This window comes from Prenolepis imparis, unplaced genomic scaffold, assembly GCF_030444845.1.
Source record: "Prenolepis imparis isolate NDT839.2.m4 unplaced genomic scaffold, iyPreImpa1.0 SCAF_7, whole genome shotgun sequence".
Classification (NCBI taxonomy): Eukaryota; Metazoa; Arthropoda; class Insecta; order Hymenoptera; family Formicidae; genus Prenolepis; species Prenolepis imparis.
Window position 1 is genome coordinate 540,858 of NW_028141165.1, and position 15,647 is coordinate 556,504.

Consider the following 15,647-nt stretch of genomic DNA (forward strand, 5'->3'; position numbering starts at 1 on the left):
CATTTTTTTAAATTAAACAATTAATACTTTTTTTTTAGAAAACTATCAATATTTAATGTGTATAACAAATGCGAAACAAACAAAAAAGTTCTTTTTAGTCTCTTTTTACCTATATAATTAATAAAACCATCACAAAGTTTATTACGAGAACTATATCTTTCTAACTAATTTTGTGTTGCATCTACACGAGAACGTGCAACACATTATGCGCTACTATTTCCGTAACTATTTCATATTCCTCAGATCGTCTTGTTCACTCGTGTGCATTGAGCTGTCAGTAAATGACTGTGCTATTTCTGCAATGCTAACAAAAGTCTATTTGGTATTTCTCGCCCTGCAAACAGCTGCTCTTCGTGTTATCTGATTGTTGCAATACACAAAATCAATAATTAGCAGAAATATTAGCTTTCGTTATTGTCAATGAAAATTATTATATTTATATATCAAATATTGCTAAGTTTGCATGATATAAAGTAATTTACAAATAAAGTAATTTTTATCAAAATTTAAAAAAATTTTTTAATTTAAGTCAATTGTGCATCAATATTAAAATACATGTAATTTGTTTTGAAAACAAATGTTATGTTTTTCCCTCAGAGAACCAAGTCAAGAAACGACGCTTTGTTAAGTACAAGCGGAAGGAAGCAGTGGAAGAGAGTAAAGAGAGAGGCTCGAAGAATTTGAAAGTCTTCGTCTTTCCTTCTTCAAACACAGCCAGGCACGAAAGCGAAGTGGAAGAACGAAAGGAAGACGAGGGAATTATTAACGCATACGGCGTTGTTCACCGGTGTGCATCGAAGTGTCCGCCAAAGCATTAGCTTCTTTTCCCCTCCCCGACATCCCTCTCATCTCCCTTTCTTCGACAATTCCTAACGACGAGACATAAGGCGTTACGTCGCGAATTCCTGCGGATCTTGTTGTCCTGACCGGTTGAATGCAAGAACTCATCGCCGGAAGGAACAACACGGTCGAGGGAAACGCGAGCAATTAATACATTTATGTAATAAGTGCTCCTATTAATTTAACGTAATTGAAAAAGAACTATGTTCGAGATTTATCCACTTTTTAAATTTATGATTAATTTTTTATTTCTTAATTCTGGTTGCAAAAGTCTTATATGTACCTGTTGGGATTGAGAATTTTATAACAAAGTAAATTTTTAAATAAATAATTAATTAAATCGTCTCACTTCTATAATTTATAATATAATTGCTTTATATTATAATATAAAAATAGAAAGTGTGAAAGAAAAATAATATCTATAATATTGTAATTATGTTGTATTTTTATTTTATTCGTTAAAAGTTTTAAGAAAATAATTTTACGTGCTATGCAGCTAAAAATTTTAAAAATTAACTCACGCATGTGCAATTTAAATATCATTTTTCTCGCATTTGATAAATTAATCTTATTATATAATATAAAAGAATGATATAGGAATCTCTCGACTGATCTCTTATTTCTAAATTATTAATTGTACCATGACTACAAATAAATTTAATTTAAATTTAATAAAATCTGAATTTGACAGGGATATTATGACTTGTTAATTTACTACGTGTGCATTTTTGTAAAAATGAAAATAATAAGTGTCTATTCGAATATTTGTTTAATATATCGTAGAATAATTCTAGAAAACCTCTTGTAGGAAATATATATTATTCCTCTAGACTCTCTCTTTCTCTCTATATAGGCAAAAGAATCAAGCCAATTGTAATAAGTGTCAATATCGACTCTCATGCTGGCAGATAAGCAGGTATCAATACACCTTGCTCCAGACTTTCCTCATTTCATCAGGTGCACCTATCGAGGTGCTGCCACCTGAACAGGTACACCCGCAGGTATAAAGGTACACACACACACACACACACACACAACATACACATACAGCAACAACCCGCGAAAAGAAGTGAGTCCCTGGAAAGAGGGTTGTCGGTCGTTCCTCCCACCTTTCCCTCTTGTCAACTGGTAGAGGGGCCCCGATGCGCAAGCGCAAAGACCCATGGGTCCTTTGCACCGAGAGCGAATGGTCGGGGCCGGATCGGAGACCCAAAGTCTGTTTCTATCGTAAGGGAAGAACGTGCTGGTCTCATCAGCGTCTCTGAGCTATACATGATTTTTCGCATTTTTATTGTAAGCCGGGCTTTCTCGTGAATTCTCGTTCCGATTTTTCATTTCTTTCCTTTTTCATCACAATTTGATCGCGAGTGAAACGTGCGGAAATTTTGGAATTTCGACAGACGTCATATAAATTACCAGTGACAAGAGGGGTTACTCGTATTTATCGGTGTGCACTGTGCCATGGGGATTTAAGAACGGTCAGGGTAAGTTTGCCCAAAAGGGATTTTTTTCTTGATTCTTTGATTTCTTTGACTTTATTCCTTAAAGAGAATAAATGCTACTGTATATAATTTCTAAGAAATTTAATTTCTTTCAAAAGAATACCCTTTATTCAGCTAAATTATATTTTGACATTTAAATGAAAGGGACAGAAAAAAAATGAATAAACTTCAAATATACTGTTATTTTTTTTTCTTAATATGCTCTCTAGAGTTGAGATAGTATTATTTAGTTTAAAATTCTTACGATGATAATATTATATATTAAATATATTAAATATGATTATATATTAAATAAATTACAACACTGAAAGAAAAATGTTAAAAATATTTAATTTGACTTTCAAAGGGAATTTTTATATACTTTACGAAGTTGCAAGAATTAATACTCCATTTTAAGAAATGCAGACTAAGTAGAATAAATTTGAATTACATAACAAATCCATTTAAATAATTATAAACTTGCAAATTGCCTAGCTATTTTTATTGACATACGTCTGTCGATGCCATTCACTTTTTATGGAGAGTAGGGTGACGAAATAGGATGTCGAAAGACGAGTATGCTAAAATGTTGGCTATTGATTTATGTAATGATTCATAGAATCTTTATAATATTTTTATGAAACTTATCAATATAAAATAAAAAATTCATCCAAAGATTTTGAAGACGATATTACGCTCATCTTTGCAATTATTATCGTCTAAAATTAATCGCAAGAATAATAATTTTGTCATATCCTATGTATAAAGGTGTGAAATAACATTTAATTTACATTAATATTTCCACGGCACGGAAAGCGCAGCAGTGCGATTCCCGGCTTGTAGCAGAGATAGATAACCAAGCGGAGCACTGACCGGTGATTTGAATGCGCAGAGCAATGCGAGAGCTTACAATTCGTACGCGCTCTTTATCTGCTATCCAGTAGCATAGAAATGCGATATGTACGTACGATCATAAATATCGTCACAACTTTTAGAGATGTTCGCATGACTGTACGATATTTATATATATATGTACACACGCCGTATTTACAAACAATAATAATCTCTGCCATAATTTTTCTATATATTTTCTTCTCTCCTCTAATTTATTTTAAATATAAGTTTTTATATATTAAAAACATAAGAAATAGAAATTAAATTCTTATAAATTTCACAGATAAAAAAATAATAAATAATAAATTAACAAAATTATACTTAATTATAAAAATTATAATTAATCGTTTACTTTATCACGGCTCCGCTATTATCTGACGCGTCTCTGAGCTTTTTCTTTCTTTTTCTACCTTATTTGTTCTTCTTTTTGTTGCTTCTTCATGATATTTATTTGCAAAAACATGATGATTATTATTGCATGCGCATTAATTATCCGAATACGCACTGAGCATTTCTGACATTGATCGCACACGACGTATTTTTTATTTCATATTGCATCGGAAAAATTGTTATACGCATCTATGATCCGCTCTTACTGAAAAAACGTGGCCGAATTTATGCAATTTACTATTCTCACAATGCTTACTAATGAATAATATACGCGTACATTTTATTTGAGTCATTCAATAATTTTATTATCTCTCATTATCACATGAATAAAATATACAAGTGAACATTAAAGATCAATGGCGATGCGAGCTAATGATTAGTTGAAGGTGCATTAGTCGTGAAAATTAATTAATCACGCGGCTTGATAATCGCTACTTGTAACAATCGTAAAGAGTAATTGCGTTTAGAGAGATTTAATACGACACATACATGTATTGCTACCATCTCGCTCGAATCTCGCCGTGCAAATGACAACCAAACATATGAAGTATGACGTATACATCAACTCTCAATACCTAGATCGTGTTTTGACAAAACGATCGCGCGCATGAACAATATACATACAGTATTGAAAGCTATTGTTTATATACACCATCCTTTATACGTTTCGTTATCATTCGCACGGCGAGACTCGAGCGAGACGGTAGTAATGTATGTGTCGTATTATATCTCTCGAAATCACACATCTATCACAATTAGTCTTTACATTTATTTACAAGTAGCGATTATCAACCCGCGTGATTAATTAATTTTCACGATTATTGAACCTTTAACTAGCCGTTAACTCGCATAATTTCGCCACTGATTTATTGAAACGTGTGTATTTCATATATAATTCGATCATCTGCTCAAAATCAATATTAAAGCAGTGACATATTCTTGCATTCTGCGGATATCCATCTTTAATTTTAACATATCTATTCGTTTGTTATATAATGAGAGATAATAAAATTGCGAAATATAAAATTATCAAATGAATCAATTAAAATGTGTGTATGTGTGTGTGTGTACTATTCATTAGCAAGATTGTGAGAATAGCATTGTGTGAATTCGGCCGCGAGATTTTTCAATATCAAGCGAATCATAGCTTCATGTAACCGTGATTTGCGCGTCGCAATATAAAATAAAGTGTTTGTCGCCGTCGATCAACGTCGGAAGTGCTAAGTAAAGTGCCACGCGTATTCCGCTAATTAGTGCGCGTACAATGATAATTATCCATATTTTTGTAAGTGAGTATCGTGTGAATGTCAGAAGATGAAGAAGCAACAAAGAACAAACAAGAAAAGAGGAAACTCGGAAAGACATTAACGACGACGAAGTAACTATATGAGGTGAGTAATCTGTCATTTTGTTTATTTGTTATTTGTTATTTGTGAGATTAATAAGAATTTTTTTATTTTTTATATTTTATATAAAAATTATATCTAATGGCTAAATATTAATGAACATTTTTTCAGTAACTCTGTAATTTCTTTTATTAAATATCGGTTTAAAGAAACGAATAAAATATGTATATCAAACATAAAAAATTTGCTTCAGTTAATTGTTTATCTCAATATTTATCATATATCATTTATACAATATTTAATAAAGTATCTTCAACATTAATCAAATGAATTCATTCAGCTATTCCGCGGTGAGTTATAAGCGGCAGATTGATTAGGATTTGCATTTGTTATTCCAAGCGCACACACACACACACACACATATGTCCAAGAAAGGAAGATTAGGGCAAGCAGACGAATGAATGAACGGACGAACGTGTACCTCGTTGAAGATGAAATCATGTTAGTCTAATGTTGGGAACGAATATGTGCTCGTGGGTGGTTATATCCATGCTGGAATCTCAACTGCGCTTGAGAGTATATCCCGTGACTCTAAAGCGTCATGAAAGGATTCCCGCAGGAATTTAACATTTTACGAAAGAAGAGAGAAATACAAATTGTGCGCTATAATTAATTTTAAAAAATAATTAATTAGCTATGTTAATAATTAATTTAAATGCATTATGAGCTAAAATAATTGTAGAGAAAAATTAATATCTTTGAGCACAGATTTTCATGAAATCTTTATTGATTCTTATAATATTTATCTTTACGAAATCATTAATTTATTTGTCGACACAGAAATTAATTATTTAAAGGTTTATTTCTTTCATGAAAAATTCTAAAATTTATTGAAAAATCTGTCGTTAAAGTTAAAATTGGAAATTCTATAAAACCTCTGTAAACTCTTACGCTTTGTAAAACGTATTAGCGTCAATATGTTATCTTCGTCACAATGTGATGTCACCAAAAGGTAATCTAACGCGATACGAAGAATTCGCGAGTAATCTTACTCATCTTCCCCTTTCTTCCTCTCTCTATTCTACAATCTACAGTAAACAGGACGCAGAAAATAAACGTCATGCTGAACGGATCGTGCGAACTGTGGGACCGCGATTAATCTCCATTCCGCGCAATTTCTTATATCGTGGCCCATTATCCCTCCGGAGTATCAAAATGCAAAGTGAGCGAGGAGACGGAATTAATCACTCGATAATAGCGCGCGACGCAAGTAGAATTCGAGGTTCTCGAAAGGTTCGAACGAGCCGCGGCTTGGTAAAGTGAACCACAAGTCTCGATCGCTTTCCACATGTATTTTGCATGTGGTCTCTGTCTGGTTACCGGACCTCTCGATCGGATCCGTTTACAAGCACGAGGAGAGATTCGGAACCCCTCTCGAAGGAGTCTCTTTGTATTTGTGCAAGATCTCTGGGTGTACATGCTTGCGACTTATATATTCGTGCACATATGTATTGCGTATGCATATGTGAAAGAGAGAATGTGCGTCGTCGAAATGTAGTCGAACCAGCTGCAAACGATGCGTCCGGTGCCTCGGAACTCCCGATGGACGCTGACCGGGCCCTGACGAATTTCTTCCTGCCGGATCGCGTTCACGTTACGGTTGTAAAACGCATGTCGCGGTAAAAGTTTTATACTTCGTGGTTACGCGGCCTTTCTTCGCAATCGAAAGCAGCGAACGATTATTTTTTCAATACGACTTGTGTATTAATACTCAATTATGCGATATGAAATTGCCAGGTTTGACTCTCTAGGAAATGACGTAATTAAATGTGTCTTGATAAGGTCGCAACAGGTAGAATTTAGTTAGATGTAGATCTTAAATTAATAGAACCATTGAGAATCTTATTTATCAATTTTATATTTTTCTCGTATAAATAAAGTATCGTAATTATGATATATTAGACATTCAATATATACATATATCTGGCCATATTTATAAATCGATAAAAAAGGAAACATTAATTGTTCTATTAAAATAAATCATTCAATTCATTACATGAATATGCGACTTTGATCTATGCATACATTATATATTCCTAAACTTTTTTCTAATGCAAATATAAAATATTTGTGTTTCGATTATCGTGCGAATTTTATAAAATATTCTGAAAATATGGGTCATGAGAGATCCAACATTCGGCATCCGTTGGATATCGCAATAAACATTCAAGGGCAAGAACGAATTCCACATAGCGTTCTCTTTCTCTTTCTTGTACGATTTATAATAAATTCCGAATCTTGTCGTTCTAAGAAATTCAAGAGGGCATAATGAAAACTACTGCGTATTTCATCTATGAATTCGTTTTAACTGCCGTTGCATACACATATTGTGCTATTTCGACAACATCTCTCGACACCGAGAGGTGAGAGTCGACCGAAAAAGAATACATTTCCAGCTCCAGCTCAAACAAATACTCTATAAAAGTGGCGTACAGTCATTGCACTACATATATAAGATCCACGCGGGTCGTGCATTTCTACCACCGTCAAATGTCGCCGAACAATGGATGCCGACATCACGAGGCTGCACCTGCAGCTGCACCGCATATAAGCGCCTCATGAGTACCATCGTTTCGTGAATCGCGAAAGTTTCGCAAATTTTGTATTGTTTCGTGGCTGTTGAATAAGTGTTTGATATAACGCATATGTATGGGGCCCCAGCATCTTTATTTTCGTATAATTATGTACGCATTATTTGCATATTGCTTGTACTTAAATTATTCAATAATAAAAAATTCAATAATAAATTAATAATTGTACAATAATTGAGGAATCGGAAAAAATTTAATAGTATCAATTAAAATCATAAATCGGCTTATTGATCAATATTGATAATATGACTGCTATCATCTTGTTAGAAGATGAAGGTAAATTTTAATGTTATTTAAAAACCTATTTAAAATTTCTAGGCCATTTCTCTTCAGAATCTAACTTTAAAATAAATGCTCATGCTCCACTTGTATTCATTCATACAAATATGATAATTAATCGTCGCAAGAAACTCCGTAAATTTGACACGGAACGCGATGTCATTTGCAATATGTCATGAAATATTACGTCGATGCATCATTGCGCCAACATTCGAGAAGCGAGAGATATATCGTTAGGTCGTAAATTTCAATAAATTATCGCGACGATAAACCGTAATACCTTTTCGCAAGTCCGGACAGTTTTTCATCTCATTCCTGCGCGCGAATCTCGTTGCCGTTGCGCAAAAAAAAAAATATCGATGGGACAACGCATTTTTTTTTAAATTTCGGGCGTGATCGGCTGGACTTTCACCATTTAAAATTCGTCTGGCTCACCTGACCGAGACTCATCGGCCGGCCCTTCTCGAAACCGGATCGGGAGAAGGAGGCCTCGCTAAATACCTTATTACTTTTGAATTAACATATCGGTACCGAGATAACTGGACTTTTTCTTGCCGCGGTTCTCTGTCAGCACTCTGCGAAACGTTGTTAGGATATATAGGTCACCTCGCAGGAATCCCTTCGTTGGTGTTTCGAGATCGGCTTCGTACGTTGCGGAAGAAAACGAGCTCGAGCGAGATATGTACATTGCAAGTCCGCCGATAACAGTGCGTTCGAGTGAAATTAATTTAATTGGCTGTCGTAGACGTAACATACGTTCACATGTATGAATTTCGTGTCTCTTTTTTGGCAAAGTGTGACTTGTCTACGCTTTCGCGAGATAATATTCACAACCGAGTAACTGTGTGTATACCGTAGATTTCTAATATTTGAATGGTCCACACCGAGTGGTATTTGCAAATCTGCTTGAAAGCGGACGAAATTAAGCTGTCGTTCTCGTCCTCTTTCTTTTCGTACTTGAATGGAGCGCAGTGAAAATCTCCGATGCCGATTCCTTTCAATCGAAGAGCCTCGCGTACGCATGCAGGTACACAAGGTATCTCTTACTTGACGTCGCTCGAAACGTCAATTCGCGAGAGTGTCCGCGATCGATCGGATCCGATGATCGAGCTTCGTGACTAAGAATTTCTACGCGGCTGAGAAAAAAAACTCGCCGCATCGCAAACAGTTATAAAAATCAATCGCGAGTATATACACGTATATATTGTACGCACATATCGAAAGACTTCTCCCACTTTGATCACTCGCTTGCTCCCTTGATCGGACAGCTTTCATTTGAGTTTCTACCGGCGTATGTTAGACTTTCGACGAGGGTCTACGACTTCTCAATAGACGTCCCAACGTACTTGGTTAGTATAGTAATTGATAGTTTGTCACGAGCGCCATTCGCACGGATAATATTCTTATCGCGTCGATGATTTTATCCGCGATTTTAGCCGCTTCGCTGACTGCGCTTTTGTTCGTTCCAGTGTTTTGACAAAATAAAGACAGTGCGACTGCAAATGATAAGAAAAAGGCCATCCGTAATAATCATTGCTGTCATTAATTTTATGAAACGTGAAATTTTAGTTGAAAAGCGTAGCAAATTGAGCGGAAAAAAACGGTCTTATTTCTTACATATCGACAATTTCTTTAAAAATGAAAATAGTTATCGTATTTATAGTAAAAAGCTATTTTATTACTTTTGCCAAATTATTAATTATCTTATCAATTAAACGATTCAAAAAAATAAAAGAGCGGGACCAAATCATTAATCTTAGAAAAAAAGAAATTTTTTAGAGTTATTTCTACGAATTTTCAATTCTCGCTATTATATATAAATACATCAACTAAGATTTCGGGGCTGACAAAGATAAAACTGAGTTAACATAAAGTTGCGGATAACGCTATCGACTTTTCCCATCAGCTGTTTCGACTGATTTGTAAAACCTATCAAAGCTATTAATAATTTGAAACGAACTTTAGTTTGCTTATCACGTTACAACCAGCCGGTCGTTTTCCGTTCACCGTTCTCCAAATGGCGCTGGGGACAGTTAAACCTGTTACGTCAGGTCGCCGATTATAGTCCGACGGAATGTATTCGAGGATCTAGAATCCCTTCCTCTTCCCTCGCGACACTATTTTCCCATCCGAACGAACAGAGATATGCAACGTACATGTAACTGCATGCATGTACGTTCGCATGACGGCTATAACTGGGTTAGACGACACACAAAAGAATTGAGATACGCGAATCGTCCTTGGTAAGCGAAGACAAGTACCGTTTGGAACGACGGATAAAATTGAACAATCAACTGCACGAATGGTCATTTTGTCCCTTTTCCTTTTATACGGAGAAAATTTCCAAACAACAAAGATAGAAGGAATCTGCGATCATTTTGATAATTAAGCGCTACTGAGAAATAACAATTTATTTTATCAAAGATCTGTGAAACTGTCTTAAAGAGATTAGAAAGCACCTTCGCATTTCTAATGCATACAATTCACCTGAGGAATTACTTAAATTAAAATGGACAGACGTGGCAATTGATGTTGGAACGAAAGATGCGTTTCATAAATCAAGCGAGCGCACTAGAATGGTCGCTCGAAATAAAAAATACTAAACTTACGTCGGCGATTGGCCGATTACACGGTTCGCAATCATTTTGATCGATGCGCGATGCCCGCTACGTTTCCTGTTATTTTCCACCTCCGCTACTGTCCGAGAAATGCGATTCGCTCGATCGGCCGTTCAATAAATAATTAGGTTAACGGTTTCGCGGTGGAATCGTCGTCGCCGGCAATTGAGGAAAACGGCCTTGATGATGTTGCACAGACGTCCTAAGGACGTCTCTCCAGCTTTCTCCGAACGTATCTCTGACCGATTGACCGCGCTTCATCAGTCGCTCGACCGTTCATTGACAACTGATTGTGACTTTTTCTTATCACACGCGGCATTTATTGTACTTATTTTTCTTCGTACGATAAATTACCTCTCCGTAAACGTTGGAGATCAATTAGCGAATTAAGACACATTTGTCGTCGGACATTAGTCATTTAACAATAGCGTAACGTCGACTAGAATAGGTTCTCCTTGAAAGTATAAAAAGACTTGCCTCTCATCATTGCATTAAGAATGACTTTACATAATTCTCATGTTGAGATTACGTGTAAGTTCGTAGGAGGAATACAATTGAAATAATGTTAAATGAGCTCAACGCTAGATGCTGATATTTGCATTTTAAACAAGAAGACATAGAAGTCATAAAAAAGTAAAAATATAACTAAAATATCACATGATAAAAGCTATATAAAATAGTTATACTATTCAATATATTTGTTGTGCTTTAAATATGTATATAAAATTATATAATATTATATATTTATTTTTAAAAAAGAATAAAAAAAGAAGAAAGAGAAAGAGAGAGAGAAGTAAAATTTAAATAAATGTTAAGCAAAAGTTATTTCAGATTTATAGAAATAGTTAGAGAGCTGGTGAAAAATAATACATTATACATATTATGATAAAAAATTAATTACTTTGATATATTATAATTAACTATAATCTTCGAATAAATGATAAATTATTTTTTCGATGATGTTTTAGTCTTAAATATGCTTTTCGAGATGTTCAAAGGAATTGCGCAGGCATGCGACTTGACCCCGTGTCTCTCCCCAGAAAAATATTTCTATGTAACTGGACATTTAAATTCCTGTTTTTCATGTCTGGTAAAACGAAATTGAGGACCATCCGACCGATCGGTCAACCGCATTAATTAGGCTAATCTTTCCGCGGTGGAGGCATCGTCGTGGAGTTATGCGAATCAAGTCGTCCTTGGCTCTGCCTCGCCGAGATTCCTCTAAGGCCGAGTTAAGCTTTCCCTGGCCATAAGTCATTCTGAATTCTTGACAGCCGCGAAGATCGTGGCTATCTTTCTGTGAAGTCTTCGAGTCAGTATTTATTTTTTTTTCGTCATATTTTTCGCTTATTTGTTTCTTTTCTTCTTTTTATGCTTTTGTAACGTATGAATATTCGTTACAAAATGATGTTATTCGTCATAAATAACGCCGTTTTCGTGTTACTTTAACTCATATATTCAGTATCTACTTCTATGTATAAATACTATTTTGGTTACATATATTAAAGTTTCACTCGCTCGTGTCGATTGATTAACTCGATTGGTCGTTATGATATTCAGCGTGATATTTTTCGTGAAAATTTATGCATTCATATTTCACGTTCAAGTGACAAGAGAATTGATGTTGCAAATTGAAAGATTATTTTATATCTTAGTTATGTCTTCACTGAATTAAATATCAGATCAAGATCTTTTTAATGATTAAAATTTCTAAAATTTGAAAAAAAGTGCAGTATACGCTGGTAAATTTTTTTATAAATACTCTTTGTTGTTTGAATCTTTAAATAATTTGTTATTTTCTTCCGCAATTGATGCTGTACAGTATAAATTAAATCTTAACAAATTTTTTTGAACTCTTCTCTGTAAAAAAGATTTTATTCTTTTATTTTAAAAAATGTCCATTTTAGAATGCTCGAAAAAGATGTTATGGTGCGGGTTTATATTTATCGTATAAAATTTTTGTAACAATGTAACAATGTCTCTCAAACTTGCACATCAGTGCATCAAGTTGTACTTATTTTATTTTGCGTTTTGTTTCAACTTAAGACCGTACAGTGTGGTAATGTTTGCGGTTGTAACGAAACCACAGTGTATATAACGGATCATTAATTTCTCTAACCTATCATAATACCGGAGGATGATTAAATTTATTCAAAGTATACACGCATTACTTTGTGTCATTTGAATCAAATTGTAAATTCGACTTTGATATCTATGTAGTTCTAATTGTGCTAAATTTCTTGTAGAATTAAAAGAAGAGGTTTTAGAAAAGAATGTCGTGGAAAAACGGTGCAATGTTACTTGCATTATCTTTGTACGTCGGTATAACGGTAATTACCCGCATATACGTATGTTTCGTAGATTTTGTACCGTTCGTTGACGGAAACCGACACACCTACTTATTCGAATCGTGTAATTGAACAGCGTCCTCCGTGCCGTATCGCGTCCTTCGCAGACGCATCACTTTGATAGACACATAGATACATACACAAACACATGTAAATGTTTTATTTTTTAAGATAAAAATTGCACAAAAAAGAGAAAGCAATGCACGCATCGCACTTCATAATCTCATCTCTTCTCGAAATTGAACTCTTCTCGAATTGACACAACCGATAATCTCCAATTCCATAAAATGTCAATTTTTGATCCTAAACAGCTCTTTAATTCATATTAAGGAAAAGCTGGCAAATTTTTATAGAAAAATCTGTCATTATAATTAGGCATCCCGTAGGCACGCGAGATCGAAGACGCAAAAACAGAAACAAAAATACGGAAACCAGTGTCACGCGCGATCGCCCGGTATGGTCAGATCGGGGTTCGGTAAGCTTGAGATTTATTAGATATCGGTCGCATGTGGATACATATACAATAATACGCACGACCTGGCGACACTTTCACTTGCTGCCAATGTCCGATCAGCTCCAGCAATGCTGTTCCGACTCAGAGTTGGCGTTACAGTTTCGTTTCACTGACCAGAGAATCTAATCTCTTGATCCGCGAAATCCGGTTGCGCGAACAATGGATCTCCCCTATGATCGAATTCGAGAGAATGTGCGCGATAGATGGTAAAAGTCTTGCCTATAGAAAGGCAGATTGTCTATGGAAAGCATGGAATGTAAAATACGGAAGAAGTTTGAGAAAAGTCGGGCTGTATCATTGTGATAAAACAGGCATAATTTGAATAAATGCTTGATGATATTCCGAATAAAAAATATTCTCAAAAAATAAAAGTATATCCCCCACTCCCTTAAAAGAATTGTGTAATCCTTTCTATTTTTTAACTTTCTATATTTGGTTGAAAGGAATTATAAAAATGATTTCTCTTCTGATTCTAAGAACTATAGTTCTTAGAATCAGAAGAGAAATCATTTTTATATATAAAGAATATTGGATAATTTCAATTATATATATACACGCATATGTATCTTGTTTCTTTGAAAATTTCCTGAATATACGAAATGCATTGATATAAAACTGATATCACAATTATAAAATCGACAACTTAATACATTTATATGCTTGTTGATAACAAAGACAAATTATTACAAATAATTGATATCCTTGGCAAAATCTTGAGACCGTTTATTTCTATTTATAATATTTATATTTCCAATTTATAATTGGGAATTTTAATGTTATTAACTGCAAACACACAAGCGACTAAATAACGAGACACTATTTCTAACCGACAATTTGGGCAACCGTGTTAATTACGTTGCGGCTGAGATAGCAAATTATTAATTTGCGCGAGATTAGTGATGTTAAATGGCTCGCTATAATAAGCCGCGTTAGTTTCACCTTAGACGGCCGAGTTTCGCAATCCCGGCGATGTTTCGTAATCCGTGAGCTGGTCGTTATAACACAAATAAATTCTTCCAACTCGATCGGTAGCGTTAACTGAACGGCGAATCAACGTCCGATCATCGCAACATGTGATCTTGTTGAGTGACACAAACAATGGCTCTCTTATTTTAATTACTTCCGATTTCAGCGCAAAATCATTACAAAGATATCGAAGGTCGACACCGAAGTTACACACTTAAAACGAAATAAAACCAACATAAATCGTACGTGCGACCGATTCGAAGTGTAATACCGTGAAACACATTCCACAATAAATGCGTGAATATCTGAGGAAAAAAACACATCGCGAATTTTTCCCACGTCCTTCAGTGACAAGTGTGAGCGTTCTATGGCTATTATAAATGGAAATATTACGGGGTGATTCAGTTATCATGTTCGAACTTTTTTAATTTTTTCCAATCGCATTAATTATGTCACAACTTCTGAAGAACAAATAAAAAAACAATACTTTTTCAAGATTATTTATAGAATATGTGACTATATTTGCAAGTCGATACGAAAAATATTTTTAAATCATGACGCAGTTCTCTCTTAAAAAATGTGACTCAAAGAATTCTGTGGAATTTCCAAAGATAAATTGTTGGAGATTTATTCAGAAAACGCAGCATGCGGCATATTGATTGTAAATAGATAGGTCATATTTAAATTTTATTGAGAAATACGTATTCACAATCTATTATAAGGCCACCAATATGCGTTATTCAGTTTCATTTGCGTAACATATATTTCGAAAGACTAATTGTAAGTCAGGTCCACAAGGTTACAGAAAAGATGTTTCCTGAAACTATTCATTTCTTTCTACCTGATCTAAAAGTTACTGTTTCGGAGAAACAGCATCATTCTCGGGCGGTCCAGCACAACTATTGTTTGGTCTTCCATTCATTGAAACTTCTACCCGACGCGATAATGGAGATTTTGTTTGACAAAGACTAGTATGATATAATTATATTCTATGTAATACAATTTATCTTAAGGTATATAATAAAGATCAAAATCAAGATATTTAAATTAAAACAAAAATATTAAACTTATAAAAAAGCAGAAATAAAGATATTATACTAATTTTTATCTCGACCTTTAACTTGAATGTACGAAAATACATAAAAAAATTAAGAAACATAAAAGAAATTTTTACGTAAAAAATTTTTTTTAAATAAAGGTAAAAACTTGGGAAGAATATTTATTTTTAATATAGACATTTCATTTTGTTTATTATGGATGGCTCAAATCACAATTGATTTATTATGATGAATTAATTTGTATCTCGCGAAAAAAAGCATT

The 15,647-nt window shown here is 34.3% G+C and overlaps 1 protein-coding gene across 3 annotated transcripts in view; it reads left to right on the forward strand.

Moving 5' to 3' along the window:
• Positions 1 to 2,026: 2,026 nt before the first annotated feature.
• LOC145938345 (uncharacterized) overlaps positions 2,027 to 15,647 on the forward strand; it is a 40,622-nt gene continuing 27,001 nt past the window's right edge. Inside the window, exon 1 of one of the 3 annotated variants that reach the window (XM_083041860.1) lies at positions 2,027 to 2,324. The gene's annotated coding sequence lies outside the window, so the exon portion shown is untranslated. Of the gene's footprint in view, positions 2,325 to 4,764; positions 4,997 to 15,647 lie in introns of those variants that run through there. The other 2 variants (XM_083041863.1, XM_083041862.1) reach the window with 2 other exon arrangements.